We start from the raw sequence: 24,844 nt of genomic DNA, 5'->3' as shown, positions 1-24,844 counted from the left end.
CCAACGAAGTAGGCAAAAACAAGGGGAAAATAAAAATAGTAGAATGGTTCCCTTTTAAACAAAGGAGAAGTAATCCAGGAAGAAATTGGCTATGGGGAGAATTGCTGTACTATGAACCTAGAGAACAAGTTCATGGGCTTCCTACAGAAGAACTGTTTTGAAGATTGGCAAATTATCAAAGGAGTACACTTAGGGCTCCATCTCATCCTCCAAATTGAGCATAAGGAGGCCAAGTGCCCCCTATTGGCCCAATATTAGAAAAAGAAAATCATGCTGATTGAGTGACACATTCACAAACTGAAGACTAGGAGAGATCCACTGCGTATGTAAAATTTAATAAGGAAGCATATGCATAAATAATTATATAGATTACAATAATATTAATAAATAAAACAATAAGATTAGTAAATAGGTATGTAATAAGTTAGGTAGTAAAAAAGTGCTAAGTATGGTACCAAAAGGATAAAAGCATTAAAATGGTTCTATTCATTTCAGTGAAAGAAATGGAAAGGAGAGATAGAATAGTAATAAAATCTCTTTCTTAAAATAGGAAAGAAACAACAGACAAAACAATGCAGAAGGAAGAAAGCGAGATATAGGATGAATCTTCAGGGCTGGAGTTACCAGAATGGATGGAACAGGACATTGATGAACTATTAGAAAGTTTGCCTGTCTAGATGTATTGGTCAAAGTCCATCATCCCAGACTCCAGTTTTGGATGATGTAGTAATGAAACAATCTTGGCATATAACAGATAAAAGAATGCAAAAGGAAGGGACACAGGATGAGACCTGGGATGAATCTACATGGCTGGAGTTACCAGAATTCACAGAACAGGATATGGATAAATTGTTAGAAAGTCCGCCTACTGTAGATATAATGAGTCAAACTCAACCATCTTAGACTCCAGTTTCGGGGGATTTAGTAATGGGACAATCTTGCCATGTTATTACTCCTCTGTGGAAGGATCAGTATGGTCGACCAGTAATATACAATATGGAAGATTTCATCAAATGTGTTATCTAAATACAGGATCTGCATGGTCAGTATTAAATAGCATATATGATTCGGGAAATCTTATCTCACTGATGTTAGTGGTATATCTTGTATTAATTTAGACATTCCTTGCATCAGAGGTGCAGAGATTATCTAAAATAATACAAGAAATACCACTAACAATCCCACTAGCAGTAAGTATAGGGAATAAAGAGATAATAGGGATTCAGTTTGGAATTACGGAGCTAGATACAAATGGGATAGGAATGGTAGGAATGGATATTCTTCACTGGTTACATTGTGCCATAGATTTAGAGGGAAAGGTTTTATGGGCAATAGAATTAGATAGGTTAATAATTGGTAAGAAATTAGATGAAATAAATAAGTTAAGAAAAGAGTTTAGGTAAGTTAAAATTCATGGAATAATAATTAGATATTTCTCCATAACACATAGAGAAAGGAAGTCAGATAGCAGAAGAAGGAGATATCCTGAATCCACTGTTTTGTCAGGGAGTGAGGAATAGCTCAGTGGTTTGAGCATTCGCCTGCTAAACCCAGGGTTGTGAGTTCAATCCTTGTGGGGGCCACCTAGGGAACTGGGGTAAAAATCTGTCTGGGGATTAGTCCTGCTTTGAGCAGGAAGTTGGACTAGATGAACTCGTGAGGTCCTTCCAACCCTGATATTCTATGATACCTGGGTATGAACTCAGGTATTTTAGATCAAACAACAGGGGTGGGTAGTGCATATAGCTCAATCAATGATGATGGAGAAGGAATACTAGAAAAAATACCTGATTTAGTAATTGCTCAACTGTTTATGGATAATAACCAAAGACCATTGGTGTCTGCTATATTGAACTTGCCGGTATCCAAATAGGGGCATTATGTCACCTGGATACCAGATCATCATTTTCAATACTTAATACTACTAGCATTGGGAGAATTAATTGGATACCTCTTGCCACCGCTGATCAATACATAAAACTCACACTGGATATGGAGACCAACTAAAAGTATATGTGAGCTGACAGATAACTTTCACAGTGGGAGTACAAACAGTACTGAATATTAGGTTCAGACTTGTGAGTCGAGGTGAAAATGAATATAGAGTTTTAGGAACAGGTACTATAAAAACTAAAAAGGGTGGATAAAAATCAATGTTTTTTTTTTAAATAAAAATAAAAAAATCAGTTTTTATTTAAATCATTTTCTTTTGATAAAATGCTTTTTGAGGAAAAAACCTATCTAGATATAGTTTTAATTAAGATACATTATCATTCAAAGATATCTCATCATGAAACTGAGATTATAAATTCTAATTTTTTAGTATGAGACAATATATTCATGGAAAGTTTAAGAAAAGTTTTGTAAATGAGTTCCAATAGTTCATGGATTAGGGACCCAATATTATGGGGTTACACGGCATCTCTATAGATTATTTAGGTTAATCTTTCTATCTATCCTATGAGACTCAGTGCTCAGTCTAGAAGATACCATCACAGATGCTTAGTTTTGCTTTCTCAAACTGTGGATTTGTGTCTCCAGAGATAACACGCTAGTTAACAGCAAAAATGTTTTAAATAAATAAATAATACATAGAGGTGAGAAATAACAGACCTCAACCCTGTTGTCCCTCTACAAATTTGTGTACACGGAGTCAATCCCTTACCTCTTTCTAAAAGTGCAAAGTTTCAAAAAATTCAATGAATAGGAGATTGTTGGGGGCAGAATAGATCTGGACAAGGAGAAGAAGTCTGGAGATAAATGTGAGAAGGGAGGAACAGGCAGTAGAAACAAAACTGAAACTGTTTGAGCAGCATATTCCAGAAGTCTTGAGGTCTTTCTGAGTGTAGCATTGATTCGAGATCTACCATACCATTCTCTCACTAGAAGGGAAAACCTATAATGGCAGAAAGCCGTAACAGAGACCCAGTTTGGGAATATTTTAATGAAGTTCCTCTACCTGTGGGTAAGACAGGAATGCATGCAAAATGCAAACAGTGCAACAAAGAAATGCAAGGCCTAGTTGCCCGAATGAAGCAATATCATAGGAAGCATTCCTTCTCAGGAGGAAACTGCATTGAAGACGATGAAAGGAACATGTCTGAACATGCAGGATCTTCAGGTTGGTAAACTTTTTTACTTCATACTTCTTTCTTAAGGACTGCCTTTCTTCCTTCTGGACTATTCTTGAATTCCCATTTTTAAGCAAAAAATATAGTTGTTAATCTATGGTACTATCATTTTAGATGCAGTTGTGATAAAAAATAAATAGCTGAAATAGGCAGCTCTTCCTTTACAATTTCACCTTTAAAGTAGTACTGAATGTCAGTGAATGCAATGAGTAATACTAAATGAGCAATATGGTAATAAAAATTAAATAACTGCACTGACTTTTTTTTTTTAGGAGAATCCATCCTCAACATAAAGGATTCTGAAGACTATCCACCTTCAAGATCAGCATCATTTTCTATAGTTTCAGAGTTATCTGTCAATGGTAGTGCTTCAGTCACATCATGTATGTCACATGGCCACAGTATCTCTCACCTGTAGCAAAAAGAAAAAAAATCTCCATCATACAGGAACAACCATAGATAAGTTTGTGATAAGAAACAGCAGATTACAAAAAATTGCCCGGTTTGTTTATGCAACAAACTCTCCTTTCCATATGACTGAGAACCCACACTTCATTAACATGGTTCAGTCATCAACACCAGGATATAGTCCACCCAACAGAGCAGATGTCACAGGCAAATTTCTGGATAAAGTGTATGAAAGAGAAATTGAGCAGTGTGCAAAAAGTCTAGAGGGTAAAATTGTTAACCTGAGTCTTGACGGGTGGAGCAATGTCCACAATGAACCCTGTTACACGTGCTTGCGTGACAACAGAAGAAAGAAATGTCTTCCTTACAGAAACGATATATCAGGAAATGCACACACAGCAGAATATTTAGAAGAAGTAGCAGTAAATGCTATAACAAACTGTGAAAAAAAATTCAAATGTCTAGTATGCAGCTTGGTCACAGACAATGCTGCAAATGTATCCAAGATGAGAAGAAATTATTTAGAAGAGAGTCCCAACCAATAATATACAGTTGCAGTGCTCATTTGATAAACCTCCTAGCCAAAGACTCTAGTGTTCCAGAAATAAAGGCTAATGTTGTTGAAACTGCAAAAAAATTCCCTAACAACCACTTTGCAGTTGCTCCTCTGAAAAAAGTGAGAGGAACCAAGCTAACTCTCCCACAACATGTGCGATGGAATTCAGTAGTGGACTATTTTGAGCACTATACCAAGAATTGGCCTAATCTGATGACAGTTTGTGAACAAAATCATGAAAAAATAAATAGCCAAAGTTCTCAACATTGGCCTTAAGAGAAATGTGGTACCCTGAAGCCTATTTCTGTAGCCTTTGAACAAAATGCGGGGAAATAGCTGTTTTATTGCTGATGCTGTTGAAATTTGGAAGAAACTGAGTGAGATCTTAAAAAGAGAAATATGCAATGACAGAGTTAAATTACAAGCATTAAAAAAATGAATGGGACAAGCACTATCTCCAGCTCATTTTCTTGCAAATATTCTCAATACTTGGTACCAAGGTCAAACCTTAACTGCTGAAGAAGAGGAGTTGGCTATGACACGTACATCCAGCAATCATCCCTCCATAATGCCAACTATAATAAACTTCAGACCTAAGGGTGAACCATTCAAGAAATGTACATTTGCTGATGATGTTTTAAAGAAAGTCACACCAGTGAACTGGTGCAAGTCACTTAAGCACTTGGATTCAGAGACTGTTGAAGTGATAATCTCACTTTTAACAGCAGTAGCTTCTTCTACCAGTATAGAAAAAATATTTTCTTCTTTTGGACTAATTCATTCCAAACTGAGAAATTGTTTGGGACCTGAACAAGAAGGAAAGCTTGTTTTTCTTTTCCAGATTATGAACAAACAGGAAAATGAAGATGAAGATGACTGAGTTAGCTGCAGAAGCCAATATTTTAAGTTTCTCATGTTGACCTGGCTGACATAGTCAATTTAATTTTTTTTAAATATTTCATTTAATTATTTTAGCTAACAATTTTAACTAAAACAAACCTGATTTTAAAAAACTTGAATGTTTAACTAAATCTGAAAATTCATATGCTTGTTTTGTTAAAATATTATATGTTTGCCATTGAAGAAAAAAACCAAGAATACATAACACTGTTGTTTTAGTTAAATAAAACTATTTAAATGTCTGTCTGGTGAAGTTCTCCTCCTAATCCATCACGGCAAGAAAATCTTCCAAATATTAATGATTAACCTGTTGAATGTGAGATATTTATGAAGTCATTGGGAGGTGAACTATCTCTTCAATTACCTTTGGTAAATGAAATAACCAAACAATCATTCATTTTCTGATAGAGCTGTAAAACTAATCTTAAAAGTTTTCAGAATAAATCACTTTAAAAATGTATAGTGTGTACCTTCTAAAAATGAAACCTACAACTATCTGAGCTGTGAAGAATATGCATTAAGGTTATAAAGACCAACAAGAATGCACTTTTATGTTGAAATCCATGATTAAATTGAGTTCCTGACTAGTGATTTAGATCAAATACTCCCTGTATATGAATCTCAATAAATTACTCAAAAATAAATGTTTCAATGGTCCCAAACTGACAATTTTCAGAATTATTTCATAAGAAATTTTGACTTTTGATTCTGATTTGGAACTTTTTTTAAAAAATTGGAATTTCCCACAGAATGGAATTTCAAGCTCCCAACCTACTCTAATCATAACTATCTGAACACTATATGCACAGCTCACAGAGTATAAAGCTTAGTAAATTTCTAAGAGCAATGAAAGATAGTTCAGTTTCCACATTAAACAAATATTTGCAAGTCTGATGCACAAAACACAACTTAACGTAAAAATTCAACAACAAAAGATAGCATACCAAAAATACTTATAGAAAGATTAGATTAATGATGTTTCCCAAAATAAATCATTAAGTGATAATGGGTTTGAGCGGTTTTTGTTTTTATTAAATTTTACAGGAAAAAAATCTGCAGCACAATAAGAAAATACATTCTGGTAAAAAAATATCTCCATGTAAATAATTACAAGAAGTGATTCATATCAGTGAGTAAAACAAAAGTTTTAGAAAAGTTTAAAATCCAACCACCTTCTGTGATACTTGGATGTCAAAATTTCATGCTGGAAAGTTCTTCTGCTTCCCAAAGTACCATGAAGAAAAGATTATGTAGCTCCTAAGGCACACAAATAATTGTACATTTTATGCCAGCAAGGAACTAGCCTAAATGAGGCTAGGGTTAGTGTGTCAATGGAACAGGCTAGATATTTAGCCCTCCAAAGAGTCATGGGGGGGGGGGTGGCCTCATCAAGCAGAGGTGTGGCTTCTCAAGATTGAAAGGCCCCGGGGAACCAGCTGTGGCTGGGGGGAATCAAGTAAACAAATTAGAGGACTGCAAACAATTTAACCAGCACAGCACATATTCTGGATCGATAACTAGCCAGTAGCACCTCGTATACATTAACAAGTCATAGCACATGAAAATGCTGCCGTGGGAACAATTATTGAACAGCAAGAATAGACAGAAATAACCTTGAAATGTGTGCCCTTTTCATGGGGTTTACAATTAGTGCTGTAATTATTCTTTTAATGCAAAAACAAGTAAAGGTAACTGATCACCATAAAACAGCAACCTTGCTAACTCGAGATTTAGTACAGAAAGCTTGTTTAAAATCACAACACAGCACAGAATAGCAAGGATCAAGTGTTAGTACATAACAGGTCAAAGTACTAACAAGTTCACATTGTGCAACTCAGAGATTAGGGCAGATGGAACACAACATTATCTGGGCTGAAGTGTTTGGTGCACAAAAGGTCCAAGGATTATAATGAGCCTCTAGTGGGTACTACAACATACGGAACAGAGATGCTATTTAGATTGCGCTCTACATATAAATGTTATTTTGATTTCCTATGCTTGCCTGCACATTAGAAGACACTGTTTATCAAGCAGCCTGCAGAATGCCATCAAGTAATATGCAGAAAGCCCCAAGTTACAATATATTTGCACATTTAAGCACTTAAAAATTACTCACAGAAGTGCAATGGGAAGTATAGCAGTAAAAACACAGTGTTAGCAGTCATCCACAAAGGAAAGAAAATGACCCCTGATGTTCTTTTACAAGAAAACATCTGGGGAGGAAGAGGCAAACAATCACAGCCTACACGTGTAACAACTACAAAACGAAAAACTGTATTAGTTTATTTTAAACAATCTGTTTCCTCCTCTTTTCTCCACTTAAATAGTTTGTTTAGGTCAAAAAATGAGTGACTATATTTACATTAGCTTATAACTTTTTATTTTATTTAAAGTTAATTTTGTAATGCGATATTACACCACCGTGGGTTCGGCTCTGGGGTCTACAGTTTCAAGCTTACCAGAGTGAAAGTCACCTCTGCTACTTGCTTTAAATTTAGGCTATGTCTACACTTGCCAGTTTTAGCACAAAAAGTCAGGGTTTTGCGCAAAAACTATGGAAATCCACTAGAAATCCATATTTTCAGCGCAAAAATAAAACCACTCCAACAAGAGTTTTTTTGCGCTGATGTGCCAGTGAAGACTCTTGATTGCTTTTACCAGTCTAATTGCCCTCCAGAGCTGTCCCACAATGCAGAGCGGGAGCGGCTGCTCTTTGAAACTCAGCAGTCCTGTCTGCGCCCCTCCCCTTTCGCACCTTTCTGACAGCCGGTGCTGTCACTGCTCCAGTACACAAAATAAATCATTATTGTGGAAAGCTCCTGCTGCTTCTCACTGTACAAACAGAGGCAAGCAGACAGAATCTGTCTGGGTCTCTTTCCCCTGCCTCAAGACTGGTTGCTTCTGGCAGCTGTCACAAACATACATCCATCCCTGCCGTAATAATGATTTGCTTTGTATCCTGAAGCAGTGCTTAGTGGGATAGCTACCACAGTGCGCTCCTCTCATCTGCTATGCATATGTAAATATGCTTTGACACCTGTGGAAAACAATGTGAACACAGACCAGCACATTTCTTTTAGCACTTTTCTGTCACTGACAAAACTGTCAGCGAAAAAATTCTGCAAGCCTTAGAGTCTCTAGGAACACAAAGATCAAGGGTAGTGACCACACATACATTCACAAGTACAAGATTTAGTCTCTTTTACAAGTTTTATTAAAGTTACAATTAAAGTTATGAATATCCAAGCACATAGAAATTCTGTACAGACCTATGCACAAGTTACGAATATAAATATACTCACATCTTTAACAGTAGTGTTAGGGTCCGATGGGTCTCTCATGGTTTGATCATCAGTAGACAGATGGTTCCTGCAAGAGTTTCCCATAGGGAGCTCAATTTTCCCACTCTGGGCAGCCTCTTTTATAATGTAATTCTGACTATACCTGATTAGCATTTCTGCACTTGGTGCACTCTGCAATTAGGGTATGTGTTAGAAAAAAGTGATTACCAGGTATCTTGTAATTACTTTTACTGTTAATTTTTCACAGTATCACCCATTGGTACATCTCTTCCCATAATCTTTGACCAAAGAAAACCCCAATGCCCTCTTACTTATGTCAAGCATTTCTTAGCTCCAAAGCCTAGTATGGCTAAGCTAAAATCTTTCAGGCCTCAACCTGCAGGCCCTGAATTTCACTTAATTAGAAGGAATAATTATGTATTAGATATCTAACTGCTGATCAATTTTATACATCTAAAATCCTATCATTTAACTCTGTGTAACATACTATTATATATGACATTGCATGTTAGTTAATCATAATCATACAATAAATGAACAAGAAACTAAAACCACTGGCTATAATTTTATCTCCACAAACCAATGAAATGTCCATTTTTTGGTCAGTTTATCAAAAGAAAAATAACTGTGTGTGTGTCAATGTCACAGTGGAAGCATCCACATCCATGTGGTTTGAAAGGAAAAAAAGGAAAGGTTTCATAATACAAAGTAGAAAAGAAAAAGAAAAGAAAAGAAAAAGGAGAAAAGAAAAGAAAAAAGTGATTTGGGTTTTGCTACATGCTGTGAAACATAAAATCAAGTGGAAAACAGAAGTTTTCTGTTTTAAGTATGACTGGTCCAACTTGCAAAACTAGTTAATTGTTATTCTAGTAGCTATAATGAATGAGATAAATCTCATTGCTAACCAGTTACCTTAGATGAAAATATTGTGGCTTCTTTACAACACTTTTTTTAAGAAAGCTTGCCTGGTCACTCTTAACGCCAGGTCACAGCTCCCAGAGGGAGGTCTTGCAGGTGCCAAGCACAGCTGGTTCTGCTGGGAAATCACAGTTGGTAAACAGGGCGCTCTAGCATGAGAACAGGGCGCTGTAGCATGAGACCAAGTCTTTTGTAAGTGGAATCCCATGATTCTTCCGAAGATAAGTTAAGGCAATAGGCCTAACACCTAACAAGGGGTGCATTCAGAGACATGAGAGAGGGGTTCAAGGTTCAGTTAGCCCTGCAACAGTTTCAGCAGAATTCTTAAAGTCCATTTATGTAACATTATAAAAATTCACTGGTGCAGCAAACAGAAGTCACCAGCCACCTTAAGGACTCAATATGATCTAATCTCACAAAGACAAAACTTTGACCTTTTAAATGGGTCTACAACATTATGCTGTAGCTATAGCATTTTACCAACCAGCCTCACTCAGTACACATGATGGACTCAATGAATGAGTCAGCTGCTTACTATTAGCCATAACAGACAGTTATCCTCAGTGGACCAGCTACTATAGGAAAAGTTCTGATCATGGGAGCAGCCATGTTCCAACCCTCACCTAGCAGCCTGCTGGCAATAGCTTACCTGGGACCCATGAAGCTCAGCCCCAATGTGAGGCTACGCCCCTGATGTCCAACTGGCGGAGTGCCAGCGCAGCTGATTGGGCCACTGGCCCTGCTTAAGCCAACAGCAGGAACAGGAAACTGTCCAAACAACTGGGTTCCACTCTGCTCTTGACTGTATGTGCCTTTGGCTTCCTGCTCCTGCTTCCCCAGCTTGATTTCTTGGCATCCTGACTTGACTCTTGGCATTTGACTTGCAGTTCCAAACCTCCAGTTTGTCTCCTGCCTCTGACCCCTCAGTATCCTGACCCATCCTGATTCTGATTCCTGCCTTGTGGTTCTGACTGCCCAATATCCTTACCCAGCCAATTTTTGACTTTTGTCTCATGACTGCGGACTCTGGCTCTGACCACTAGATCTGGCTGCCCGCAACCTGGCTGTGACAGTGTGCCGAAATTGATGAGACTTAGACATACCCTTACAGGAAAGCCTACACTGCAATTAAAATCCCACAGCTGGCCAACACCAGCTGACTCAGGCTTGTGGGATTCGGGCTAAGGCAGCAGCTCCCAAACTTGTTCCACCACTTGTGCAGGGAAAGCCCCTGGCGAGCCAGGGCGGTTTGTTTACCTGCCGTGTCCGCAGGATCAGCTAATCGCGGCTCCCAGTGGCCACGGTCCGCTGCTCCAGGCCAATGGGAGCTGCTGAATGTGGCAGCCAGTACGTCCCTCAGCCCGCGCCACTTCTAACAGCTCCCATTGGCCTGGAGTAGCGACCGCCACCTCTGGGAGCCGCGATCGGCTGAACCTGCGGACGCAGCAGGTAAACAAATCGGCCTGGCCTGCCAGGGGCTTTCCCTGCACAGGCGTCAGAACAAGTTTGGGAACCACTGAGCTAAGGGGTTTTTAACTGCAGTATAGATATTCAGGCTTGGGCTGGAGCCCAGGCTCTAGGATTCTGTGAGAAGGGAGGGTCCCAGAGCTTAGGCTGCAGTCTAAGGCCCAACATCAACACCACAATTAAACAGCCCCTTAAACAGAGTCAGTTGGCATGGGCCAGTTGCAGGTGTCTAATTGCAGCGTAGACATATCCATATAGAACTGAGCTCTTAGCCTACTTCCGTTAGAAAGGATCTTGTGCAACCACTCAGTTATCCCTTCTGTAAAAGGAGATGAAGCTGATACTTGCCTCCCTCCTAGATGAAGAGTGTGAAACCCTGCTCAATAATAAGGGCTATAATACTTCTGTGCTCTTTAACACTAGTCAGCAGAAGACATTAATCTAAAATTCATGGGGTGAAATCTTGGTCCTATTACCAAAACTCCTACTGACTACAATGGAGCCTGATTACACTCATAATTTGACTCCCAGCCAGTGCATTTTCTCCTGAGTCATTCTAATAAAAAGATGAGCAGAGATCACAGCAGACAACCAGCCAAAAGGTTCTGTTTGGCTGCTTCAGGACAATGCAGAAGGCTCAGTGGACCATGATGGTATGTTCCATGCAACTGAAATGTTCACAAAATGAAGGCATAACCCTTTGTATGTTCTACTGTACATGTGCAAATAGTGATCTTCACAGTTAGGAACAACCAAATCTGGATATAGACTTTCCTGAGAACGGCAAAAGGCATCTCTCTCTGACCACAGGCATATTTCCCTGACAAATGACAAGTTCCTACTCCAAAACACAGAAGTACTAAAGCTGTTCAAAAGCAGTAAGAATTTTTTTTAATATTAGAAAAATCTGTCTATTTTTCAAGATACTCTTTCTTCAAAATGGTCAAACCATCTTTTGTTCAAAATTTCCATAGCAATTCAATCTCAGGTCAAGACCGAGCATAAAAATACAACCTAAAAGGTTAAAGTCTGCTAAAGTTATAAGCAATTGAAAACAGATGGTTATAATGGAAAGTGTTAGTTTGCCTTAATATTGGCATTGCTACCGTTACACCTGTTTTAAATCACAAAAGTTAGTTGAATATTAAAAATTAACTGTTGAACAAGTGAAAATCTCCAAATCAAAATTGTAAGCATATTTTTCAATGAAGTAAACAGATACTCTATATTGCATCACTTCTCATAAAATAAGAAACCCTACAAAATAAAAGGGAAGTAGACATCCCTAATTTTTCCCATATTAACATTATTTTAATCTAATGTAAAACTAAATATTGTTCTAGTCTATACTTTACTGGAATCTGCTCTCACACTGCATAATTTGAATTACTACAAGTCAACCAGCCTTCCATAATAGGCAGATTAATTTCCTATCATTATGAACTCAGGACAAGTCTTCCCAGTACAATTATGATACAGGAAAATCAACAGGAAAATCTTTAAAGTTATAACCTTGTCAAAGGAACAAGTACCCAAACTGGAGTTCTGGAAAAGCAAACAGATGAATATTATGATCTTTGAGACAACGGGCCAACTCTACAAAAAATATCACATTTCAGATCAAATCAACACAATGAACATTAGGCCTTGCCTGTCACTGATTCATTACTGAAAATACAATTCACTAAAGGATCAATTCTTCTGCTAAAGTAACATCACTGTATCCCATCCATGCAAAGACTGTCTGTCAGATCCACACATTCAGAAAGTAAATGGAGCGGGTTGTGACTACACACTGGGAGGACTGCAAGCAACAAAGGAAGTCTAGGACAGGGATCGGCAACCTTTCTGAAGTGCTGTGCCGAGTCTTCATTTATTCACTCTGATTTACAGTTTTGCGTAATTCACTTTAGTGTTTTTAGAAGGTCTCTTTCTATAAGCCTATAATATATAACTAAACTATTGTTGTATGTATAGTAAATAAGGTTTTTAAAATGTTTAGGGAGCTTATGTAAAATTAAATTAAAATGCAGAGCCCCCCAGACCGGTGGCCAGGACCCGGGCAGCGTGAGTGCCACTGAAAATCAGCTCATGTGCCGCCTTCGGCACGTGTGCCATAGGTTGCCTGCCCCGGTCTAGGACATGAATTTTACCCTGCTAGACAATCATCCATTTCTAAACAATCAGGTTTATCTTTGTAAGGGGGAAAACACAAGGAGAGAAAAAACAGAATTCCTGGTGAAGGTTACTCTCAGACTAGTTACCCTTTTTCTATTCTAAGCTGAGGTACTCAGGTGTTTTAAGCACAGCAAACCATTCCCAGGCGCACACACATGCCAGGAAGAAAAACCATAGCAAATCAACTAATTTTCTGCAACCACTGAGCCATGAAAAATGAGCTATGTATATTAACAGGATATTTTTATATATTATCTCTTTTTTAAAAAATAATCAATTTCAGCTTTTCATGCAAGTCAAAGAATTAATGTCCTGTGCATGCACACTTACTGGCCAAGCAAAGTTTAGCTTTCTCAGGCTCCAGGTTAGGATATTTTGAACTAAGCTGAGATCTATTTCCAAAATATAGAAAAATGTATAGCTTTAAAGATAGAGTAAGATAAATCTCTGTGTAGTTAATGAATGCATTCATAGACATTTTAAGTTACTTCAGTTTTAGAACAGGTTTAGATGAACAGCATGGTAGGTATGTCCTATTGCACTTTAAGCTGATTCAAAACATACAAAATAGGTTAACAATTGGGCAAATGAATGTGAAGTGCCCCACTGTAAATGCCAGCAGCTGCTGTGTTTTGGCTTCAGATAGACATTGTAAATGATATGTTGCATCTCAATACATCAACTTTTAGAAATATATTTACATTACTGTATATAACAAACCTTTGATTTTTATCCACACTGTACATGACTCTACTTTCCCTGTAAAACACTTCTTCTGCCTGCCCCCACCTCGAAGTAGACTCGAAAAATTCAGCATTGTCACACAATTCATCATTACTCAAATTTAGGCAAACCCAAAACGAAACAAAAGCCAAATAGTGAATACTTCCCATTTACCTTTGCTTAAATAAAAATAAGTAAATATTCATGAAGCATAAATAATCCTTGTTACCGAGAAAATGAAAGACAGCCATCTCAAAACATGAAAATCTCCAAATCAGACTTTTCCAGCACATTTTGCAACAAGGAACAAATCTTAGCATAACATGAGATAACATAACATGAGAGAGATGGGAAGTTTCTGAATTCTCCTGGGTTTATGGACAATTAAGATCTGAGAAGATTAAAGCAAGCCTCTCTCCTGTGCAACTGGCCTACCAGGATCAATGTTTATGATAACTTAGTAATTTAGTAAATGTTGTTACATTTATTTTAAAAATTGTACCAAAGGAAGAAAACAATGAATGATGCTTAAGATAGATGGCACTTTCCATTTTCAAAGCAGTTTACAAAAATTAACTAGTCCTCCCAGAACCTCTGTGTCATAAACAGATGATTAAGGGTTAATGCCTCTTTTACCTGTAACGGGTTAAAAAGTTCACCTAGCCTAGCTAACACTTGACCAGAGGAACCAATAGGGGAACAAGATGTTTCAAAAGGAAGGAGGGAAGTTCTTCCTTTGTTTAGAGTTTCAGTTTCAGCCGGAGTGAAAAAGATCAAGGAACTAGCCTCTTATCAGAGTAGTAAGTTTTAGAAAAGAATAAATAGGTTTATGTTTATTTCTTTGTAACCTGTCTTATGCAATTAGAGGCAGAATCAAATTGGGTATTTGGGTACTTTTTTTGTGTAACTAAATTTGTGCCCAGGGGAACATCCTCTGTGTTTTCAATCTGTTGTCTGTGAGAGTAGTTGGTATGCTAATCTCTCTCAGAAGGTTTTCTTTTACTTTCTGTTCTTTAATTAAAAGTCTTTTTCTTAATACCTGATTGATTTTTCCTTGTTTTTAGATCCAAGGGGGTTGGATCAGATCCACCAGGAGTTGATGGGAGAAAGGAGGGGGGATGGTTAATTTCTCCTTGTTTTAAGATCCAAGGGATTGGATCTGGACTCACCAGGGAATTGGTGAAGGAGTCTCTCAAGGCTACCCAGAAAGGGGAAGGTTTTGGGGGGAAAGGGAGTGATCCAGACACTGAAAATTCTGGATGGTGGCAGCGATACCAAATCTAAGCTGGTAATTACGCTTAGAAGTGTCCATGCAGGTCCCCACATCTGTACCCTAAAGTTCAGAGTGAGGAAGGAACCCTGACACTCTGTAATGAAGGAGTTGGGGGGGTTAAAATACTTTTTACCAACATTTTATAATGGGATAAACTTGAGGAATATAGAAGCCTAAAGATAGAATCAGAATAAACTCACTAAAACATATTTTTCATGCACCATGCAACAAGATAACAAGGTTCAAATCATTACTGTACATAATTTGCTAATGATGCCAAATTGACTGTCACACTACGGAACCCAGTGTTTCTGCAGATTAGTTTCTTAAATCATAAAAGAGTGTATCAAATTTTGATATTTTTTTTTAGTATTTCCTTTACTGTGACTCATTAAATTTTACCCTTGAACATTGGAGGGCACTGTGAGACTGCAGTAGCAACCGCAGTGCATTCTGCATAGCGGTATTTGCTGCCATATTGATTTTGAATCTGATATTCATGGCAAGACGCATGCTTTGCCAGTTGCTATAACCATTTCCTGACACTGAAGGATAAATGTACCTTGCTCAAGTCTAATAATTAGTAGTAAATATTCTTTGGGAAATGTATGATACTAACTTTGCAGCAAAACGTAACACAGAATTCAAGAATCCAGAAGTTATGTCACTGACATCAGAAAGAAGGCAAAAGCAAAGAGCCATTGATTGTTATTTGTAAATTGTAAATGTGTTAGATGGACAGAAAGCATTACTTTTACAAAGCAAGATACATTATCCTACTTCATAACATGGGAGATGTCATAGTCTCCTTCATATAAAAGAATCAGCATAGCAGATCAGTGAGATTCCATTTAAGAGTATTTGATCTTCTTGATGTAGATGACAGAATTTTGTGCATTTTGGGGGAAACATATATAACTGTTAGAACTACAAAATTTTCCAAATATTTTAGTTCCTCTAATGTGTATGTCAATCTATTCAAATCAACTGTATTCTCAACTGATGGCATAGAGTCTTTTAAAATAAATCAACTGTAAAACAAAGAAATACATGTCTGTACATCCAAGAATATTTTACTCTGCAATGACTGCAATGAAGCTGTTTGTTAACTGAACAATGAAACCTTCCTGTTAATTAATTTATCTAAATCATTATAATTCCTAATATGTATCCCATGTAAATATAGATTATCAATTAATTTAGTTCCTGTCGCATTTAGAAAATTGACTTTAAAATTATGATGAATTTATCCTCAGTACAAAGGAAACAATTGCTTAAGAACTAAAGATTCAGCCTGCCAAGTTTAAAAAAAAAAGGGGGGGGGGGGGGGGTCATAACGGCCTCTATAAACAACATCAGTTAGTAGGGAAATGTAGTTTTCAGACACTAATTAGAACATTCACTATGCTTAATAGATCCTGAAGGATCTTATAATGCAATGCTGTCCATCTGACATATTGAAATATCTTTTTTAAGATGAAAACCCACTGTTGAACCAAAGGCAAACTAAAAGATATGGATATTTCAGAAACCAATTGAAGCCTCTTGCACAGTCCTTACCAAACATCCCAAATCAAAGTTCCAATTATGCTCAGAACAAAGGAGCTAGCTACTAGTTTTATTATTAGAAGACAATTTGAATATGAAGAGTTTAATTTTTTTTTCATAATTGTTTGTATCACTAGTTCTCAAATTTTTGTACTGGTGACCCCTTTCACATAGCAAGTCTCTCAGTGTGACCCTCCCCCTCCCTTATAAATTAAAAACACTTTTTAATATATTTAACACCATTATAAATGCTGGATGCAAAGGCTGACAGCTCGTGACCCCCATGTAATAACCTCGCAACGCTTTGAGGGGCCCCACCCCCCAGTTTAAGAACCTCTAGTCTATATACTATCACACTTACTCACTCTTTGGCAATAAAAATTCGACTGTTCAACTCCAATGTGAAATCAGTCCTGCTGTATGGAGCTGAAACCTGGAGGACAACCAAAACAACCACCAGGAAGATCCAGACCCTCATTAATAGCTGCCTCAGTCTAATACTATACATGCTTAATATAGAGCTGGATATTTCTCACTTCTGCATACAATATGCAGTAATTCTCCAACAGAATATTGTAAATTTCTTTTAAATAACCACCTAGCTCAGGCAGTGGCGCTATAAGGAGGGCTGTGGGAATGTACGGCCAACTGGGAAGCATTCATGGACAGAAAGACTATTCTCTCGGATGGACTTCACCTGAGTAAGGAGGAAAACAGACTTCTAGGATGGAGGCTCACCCAGCTGATTTAAGAGAGCTTTAAACTAGGAATTTGGGGAGATGGTTGGGAGCTGTCCAGGTAATCTCCATGCCGGAATTTAACATTGAGATGGAGAAAAACAAAGTGAGAGGAGGATACAGCCCTGGCAGAAAGAATTGACATAAGGAGAAGGTAATGTAGATACATGTCTAACAGGTGATGCTGGTGGTAGAATGTCTGTGCCTAACCGGGTAAGAATGTCAGTGAAGCCAAAGGGCAAAATTAAGATGTCTGTACACTAATGCGAGGAGCCTAGGGAATAAAATGGAGAACTAGAGCTACTGGTGCAGGAAGTGAAACCGGTATTATAGGGATAACAACATGGTGGATTGTAGTCACATGGGTACAGGTATTGAAGGCTCTGTGCTGTTTAGGAAAGACAGAAATTAAAGCCAAAGGTGGTGGAGTAGCATTGTATATCAATGATGAGTTAACTGTAAAGAATAAGTAGTGATGGAATGGATAAGACAGAGTCTGTCTGGGCAAAAATCACATGGGAAAGAAAGCTACTAGAGCCTCCCCTGAGATAGTGCTTGGGGTGCGCTACAGACCGCCGGATCTGATTTGGATATGGATAGAGACCTCTTTAATGTTTTTAGAAGTAAACACTATGGGAATTGTGTGATCATGGGAACTAACTTCCCGATATAGACTGGAGGACAAGTGCTAGTACAATAATAGGCTCAGTTTTCTGGATTGAAGCTGACGGATTTCTTCACCAAGTAGTGAACCACCAACAAGAGGGATGCCATTCTGGACTTGCTTTTGGTGAGTAGTGAGAATCTCATAGAAAAATGTTGTAGGGGACACCTTGGTTCGAGTGATCATGAGGCTAATTCATTTCAAACTAGATGGAGAATAAACAAAATAGATCTGGGACTAGGGTTTTTTATTTCAACAAGGGCTAACTTTAAAGAATTAAGGAAATTAGTTACGGAAGTGGATTGGACTGAAAACTTGTGAGATCTAAAGGCAGAGGAGACCTGGATATTATAAGTCAAAGCTGCAGAACTATCAGAAGCCTCATCCAAGAAAGGGGGGGAAAACATAGGCAGGAGTTGCAGCTCAGCTGGTGAGCAAAGCATCTCAGAGAGTGATTAAGAAAAAGCAGAAGCCTACAAGGAGTGGAAGATGGCAGGATTAGCAAGGAAAGCTACCTTATTGAGGTCAGAACATGTAGGGATGAAGTGAGAGATGCTAAAAGCATGTAGAGTTGGACTTTGCAAAGGGAATTTAAAACCAGTGGTAAAAGGTCCTATAAGCCATATAAATAAGAAGAAAACAACGAGAGAAGAAGTGGACCGCCTAAACACTGAGGATGAAATGGAGGTTAAGGAACCAAGCATGGCCCAATATCTAAATAAAACTTTGCCTAAGTCTAAATAAGCTATGGGAGCTTAGGGATAATGGAATAAGAAAACGATAAATGTGGGGTTGGCAGATACTCGAACAGCTTAACGGGACAAAATCGGAGGGCCCAGATAATCTTCATCCAAGAATATTAAAGGAACTGGCACATGAAATTGCAAGCCCATTAGCAAGAATTTTAATGATTCGTAAACTCAGGGGTGTACCGTTACGACTGGAGAACTGCTAACTGTTCCTATTTTTAAGAAAGGGAAAAAACGTGATCCGAAACTATAGCCTGTTATGACATCTGTAGTACGTAAGAGCTTGGAAAAAATTATTGAAGGAGAAAAGTAAGTTGGACATTGAGGGTCAATGGTTAACTGGGCAAATTACAACATGTTTACAAAGTAGATCATGCCACCAACTGATCTCTTCTTGAGAAGGTAAACAGATTCATTTAGACAGGAACGCAGTAAATCTAATTTACCTCCGATTTCAGGTAAGCATTTGACCAGTCTCAATGGGGAATTATTAGTTAATGGACAGATTGGGACAATATGAAAATTGAAAGGTGGAAAGGAACTTTAGAAGGGAGACTACAACGGGTCGCACTGAAGGTGAACTGTCAGGCTGGAAAGGAAGTTACTAGTGGAGTTCCTCAGGGATCAGTTTTGGACCAATCATTTAACTTTTTATGACCTTGCACAAAATGGAGTGTAATAATGCGGGATGACACAAAGCTGCGGATGTATTAACAGGGGCCAAATATATACAGGAAGATCTGAATTGACCTTGTAAACGAGAAGTTAATGACATTAATAGTGAAAGTGCAGGTCATGCATTTAGGGATTCTAATAAGAATTTTAGTTATAATTTGGGGACACATCAGTTGAAGTAACAGAGAGAAGGGATCTTCAGAGTATTGGTTGTCACATGATACTATGAGCGCCAATGTTGTTGGCCATTAAAAAGCTTAATGCAGTTTTGGGATGCATCAGGCGCAGATGTATTTCCAGCAATATAAGGAGGTGTTCGTACCTTATATAAGGCACTGGGTGACTTCATCTGGATACTGGTGTGCAGTTCTGGTCTCCCATGTTTAAGAAGGGAATGAATTCAAATGGAAACACGTTCAGGACGGGCTCTAGGAGATGATCCGATGAATGAAAACCTGTCTGTATGAAAGGAGACTCAAAGAGCTTGGCTTGTTTAGCCTAACCAAAGAAGGTTACGGGGGGATATTTTTTTTTACGTTTTGTCTCTTTTTTATAACAATATATCAGAAGGGATTAAATATAGGAGGAGAGGAATTATTTAAGCTTAGTACAATGGGCACAAGAACAAATGGTATAAACTGGACACTAGAGTTTAGACTGAGTTAACGGCAAGGTTTCTATACATTAGAGGAGTGAAGTTCTGGAACAGCCTTCCAAGGGGGAGAGTGTAGGGGCAAAAAGACATATTCTGGCTTTAAGACTAAGCCTTGATAAGTTTTATGGAAGATGTATATGGATTACCAAATTAGGCCTACTGATCTTGATTATCGCAGAAAGTATTATATGCCCAGGGGTCTGTGATGGATGTTAGATGGGATGAGATTCTGAGTTACTGCAGGAGAATCTTTCCTGGGTGTGGCAGTGAGTCTTCCACATGCTCAGATTTAGCTGATCCCATATTTGGGGTCGGAACGAATATTCCTCCGGGGCGACTGGCAGAGACCTGAGGTTTTTTGCCTTCCTCTGCAGCTTGGGGCATGGGGCATTTGCTGGAGGATTCTCTGCAGCTTGAGGTCTTCAAACCACAATTTGAAGATTTCAATAACTCGGACATAGGTTAGGGGTTGTTATAGAAGTGGATGGGTAAGATTCTGTGGCCTGCATTGTGCAGGAGGTCAGACTAGATGATCATAATGGTCCCTTCTGACCTTAAAGTCTATGAGTCTATAAAAATTATGAAAAATGATTTAACATTTCAAAATTGAGTAAAAACTTAAAAGACTGAAAATCTGATAATGATGGTAGTAGTTACATTGTTTAGTTTTAAAGAATTACAGACGTTGGATGCAGGCTGGAGCAGCAAAGCTAATTCCAAAGCCTCTCATATCAATCATTCTGCTATTTTATTCTGAAAATCCCTGTGAGGTTTCTTCTTTTCTTATTTTGCAAGCCTCTTTTATTCAAAGTTTAATTGCTATTTTTCTTTTCACATTCTAACTGTACAATGTTACATTTGTAAAATTTACTGCAGAGGAAACAAAAATTACGAATAATTTATACCACCACTACACCTAGGAACTGGCCCTCAACTCATGTAAACTGTCATAGGCCCATTACAATATATAGAGCAGCTGAGAATCTGCCCCCTTGTGTGCTTTGTTATTGCAGTAGCAAAAGAAGGATGCTTTGACACTTTGTCACAGGCAACAATAAAAGGACTGAAGAATATCATTACATGGATCCTCCAGAAACAAAGGGTCTAAGTTTGAGTGAACCTCTCAAGGAAATAATAATAAGATGGGTGAACTAGAGTGCTTCATATTAAAGGAATATAAAATATAATATAATACAATATAATATAATAGACATCTCAGAAATTTGGTGGAATGAGGATAATCAATGGGACATAATACAGGGTACCAAATATATTAGAAGGACAGAACAAGTCATGCTGGTGGGGGAGTGGCACTATCTGTGAAAGAAAGCATAGAATTAAACGAAGTAAAAATCTTAAATGAATCAAATTGTACCATAGAATCCCTATGGACAGTAATTCCACACTGGACTAATAAAAATATAGCAGTAGGGATATATTACTAACCACCTGACCAGGATGGTGATAGTGACTGTGAAATGCTCAAAGAAGTTAAAGAGAATATTAAAATAAAAAAATCAATAAAATGGAAAATACTATAGCAGCCCAACTCTATAGCTTTTAGTTTCAGAAAGGGGAACTACACAAAAAGAGGAGGTTAGTGAAACAGAAATTAAAAGGTGCACCACAAAAAGTGAAATCCCTGCAGGCTGCATGGAAACTTTTAACAACACCATAACAGAGGTTCAACTTAAATGTATACCCTAAATTTAAAAACATAGTAAGGAGCCAAAAAAGTGCCACCATGGCTAAACAAAGTAAAAGTAGTGAGAGGCAAAAAGGCATCATTTCAAAAGTGGAAGTTAAATCCTAGTGAGGAAAGTAGAAAGAAGCATAAACTCTAGCAAATGAGGTCTAAAAATATAAATTAGGAAGGCCAAAAAAGGATTTGAAGAACTGCTAGCCAAAGACTCAAAAAATAATAGCAAAAAGAATTTTACGTACATCAGAAGCAGGAAGCCTGCTAAACATCTAGTGGAGTCACTGGATGATTGAGATGCGAAATGAGCACTCAAGGATGATATGGCCATTGCGGAGAATCTAAGGCTACGTCTACACTACAGGATAAATTCTAATTAGCTTAAACCGATCTTATAAAACAGATATTATAAAGTCGATTGTGCGCGTCCACAATAGGCACATTAATTCGGTGGTCTGCATCCATGGTCCGAGGCTAGCATCGATTTCTGGAGCAGTGCACTGTGGGTAGCTACTGTAAAATAATGAGGCCAATAATGTCGATTTCCATCCACACTAACACTATTCCGATATAGTCATATCGATTTTAGCATTACTCCTGCTCGTTTTGTAGGAGTACAGAAATCGATTTAAAGAGCCTTTGCATCGATATCAAGAGCAGTGTAGTGTGGACGGTATGCCGCGTTATAATCGATTTACGCTGTTAAAATCGGTTTAACAGCGTAGTGTAGACAGGCTTAACTGAATTCTTTTGCATCGGTCTTCACAGGCTTGAGGATGTGAGGGAGATTCCCAAAATCTGAGGATTCTTTTTAGTGACATTCTCTAGGACTGTCCGATGAGTGTCAGTAGAGAGATGGTTTGGAACAAACTGATAAACTAAACAGTATAAATCACAGAACCAGATGGTATTTCACCAAGAGTTTCTGAAGAAACTCAAATGTTAAAACTGCCGAACTACTAACTGTCGTCTGTAACTATAATTTAAATCAGCTTCCGTACCAAATGACTGAAGGATAGCTAATTTGAGTCATTTTTGAAAGGACTCCAGACATTAGCCCAGCAATTGCCAGTCGGTAAGCGTGACCTCAGTACCGGGCACACTGGCTGAAACTATAGTAAAGAACAAAATTGTCAGACACATAGATGAACATAATTGTGTTAGGAGAGTCACAGGAGCCCTTGCTAAAACAATCCCCACACGAAGGCCATTTCCAATTAACTGATGCTATTTCTGTTATTGTTCCTCAATGGTGGTGGTATTACTTAATGCTGCCTCCTTACAGGTTGGCACCTGCTCTCTGTCAAACTCCCTGCTCTAACCAAACGTGTCTCACTGACGTACAGCAACAAAGAGGAGCAGAAGGATTCGCAAACATTGGTCCTTGCTTCTCTTCTCCTTCCCTCCAACTCTGGCTAAACCCTTACTTGATTTTTTTTTTTTTTTTTTTTTTTTTTTGAGAGAGAGAGAAGTCAAACACAAAGAAGGAATCCTAACAGGGTAAGTGGCAGAGAAACTCAAACGATGGGAGGGTACTGCTGTGACATAACCGAGACTTGCTCCTGTCAGCAAGGAGGGGCAGTCAGATTAGTGGCAGGATTGTTTTTAAGTATATAGAACAATTCTGAAGTTCTCCCAGGGTTTGTACTGTTGGGGATGTATTCTTAAAAATCCCACTTACGGGACTTCCTATGAATTGGCTGCATACACCAACAGGCTGCAGCAACAACACAACATGCTCTCAGTAAAGCAGGAGGGGACCAGCACAAAACTGACCTCTCAAACAAGAGCAGTATATCAGGGGTTCTCAAACTTGGGGTCACGACCCCTCAAGGGGTCATGAGACTATTACATGGAAGATCGCAAGCTGTCAGCCTCCACTCTAAACCCCGCTTTGCCGTCAGCATTTATAATGGTGTTAAATATAGTTTAAAGTGTTTTTAATTTATAAAGGGGTTTGCACTCAGAGGCTTGCTGTGGGAAATGGGTCACCAGTACAAAAATTTGAGAACCACTGCAGTATATCGAAGATCACAGATAACATGCCACGCCGACCGCTAGGGTTCGATACACTGTAGCACCTGTGTCCAGCCAGTGATTAGGAGGAGCTGAGTCTCACCACCTGCAGCCCTACACTTCGCAAGACTCGCCTCTTCCCGAAGGTGTCTCCAGACCAGAGAGGCCGCGCTCTCCCAATGTTCGCGGCAGACTAAACTTTCTAATACGCTGTGCAGAAGAGGCCAGTTTTACTCTGGTTGGACTCGGTCCTTAAGAAAGTTCTCCCGGGGCGTGCAGGTGGGAAATCACAGCACGAAACCATGTGTCAAGACAATTTATGTTCAGGTCACCTTCTAAGCGGCGCTCTCGGTCCGTTCCCCTTCCCCGCTGCCAGTAACGTGTACGCGTGACGCTGGGGCTGTTATTTCAAGGCGCTTGTTAGTGCCTAGGGGCGAGGGTGGGGGCCGCTGGGTTACAGCCGCTCCTGGGTTTCCGCCGCGGCGAGCGCTGGAACTGAGCGAGCGCCGCGCCTGGCCAAGGCGTTGCGAGCCCAGCTGAGGAGAGAGCAGCTTTCCCCGGGTTATTACTATAGCCGCAGCGCCACGCACCTCGCGGCCTCCTCCCCTCTTGGGGCCCTTCCCCCACGGCATGGACCCACCCGAAAGCCCCCTCGGGCACTCCGCCCCCTCCCTGGCCGGCTTCCTGACCCCATCCCCCACACACGCTATGCGCGCCGCTGCTGGCCCAGAGTGTTCTGCTCCCTCCCGGCTGCCGTCACTTTCTTCGCCCCCATCCCCGCCCGCCGTGCGGCGCCACTTACCGCAAGTTTTCAGCGCTCCCAGTTTGAACGAGCCACTGACGCGAGTGCGGGGACGCGCTCGTTACGTGCGCGTGACACATGCCCTCCAGAGGGGTGGGCCCGCAGGGGAGGGGGGGTGAACCGGCTTTCCTCGCTCACGTGACCAGCGCTGCGCTGCGGGTGCTGGCGTCGCGCGGTAGCTGGAGAGAAGCGAGCAAGGGGCGAGGTGGAGGAGCCCTCAGCACAGTGTGGGGCCAAAGGGCAGCCCCCACCTTCAGCTGACTCCGTATCCTGGGGCTGGCTAATCCCACAGTTCCCCCCGACAGGAAACTTGCTGCAGCCAGCTTGCTCCTGGCCAGCGCAGCCAGGCAAATGCATGACAGTGTAAGCAGAGGCTTGTTTATCCTGCGACACGCTTTGGCTCATGCTGTAGCAAACAGGACAGGCCCTTCCACTGCAGCATG

The 24,844-nt window shown here is 39.4% G+C and overlaps 1 protein-coding gene across 4 annotated transcripts in view; it reads right to left on the bottom strand.

The window, feature by feature from the left end:
- Nucleotides 1-24,467, bottom strand: part of IMMP2L (inner mitochondrial membrane peptidase subunit 2) — an 855,648-nt gene extending 831,181 nt beyond the window's left edge. The window contains exon 1 of one of the 4 annotated variants that reach the window (XM_075065651.1): nt 24,402-24,467. The gene's annotated coding sequence lies outside the window, so the exon portion shown is untranslated. Of the gene's footprint in view, nt 1-23,664; nt 24,116-24,401 lie in introns of those variants that run through there. The other 3 variants (XM_032782923.2, XM_032782922.2, XM_032782921.2) reach the window with 3 other exon arrangements.
- Between the last annotated feature and the right edge of the window lie 377 nt (nt 24,468-24,844).

This window comes from Chelonoidis abingdonii, chromosome 1, assembly GCF_003597395.2.
Source record: "Chelonoidis abingdonii isolate Lonesome George chromosome 1, CheloAbing_2.0, whole genome shotgun sequence".
Lineage (NCBI taxonomy): Eukaryota > Metazoa > Chordata > Testudines > Testudinidae > Chelonoidis > Chelonoidis abingdonii.
The sequence above is the reverse complement of the archived record's forward strand: the minus strand, read 5'-3'. Positions and strand labels throughout refer to the sequence as shown.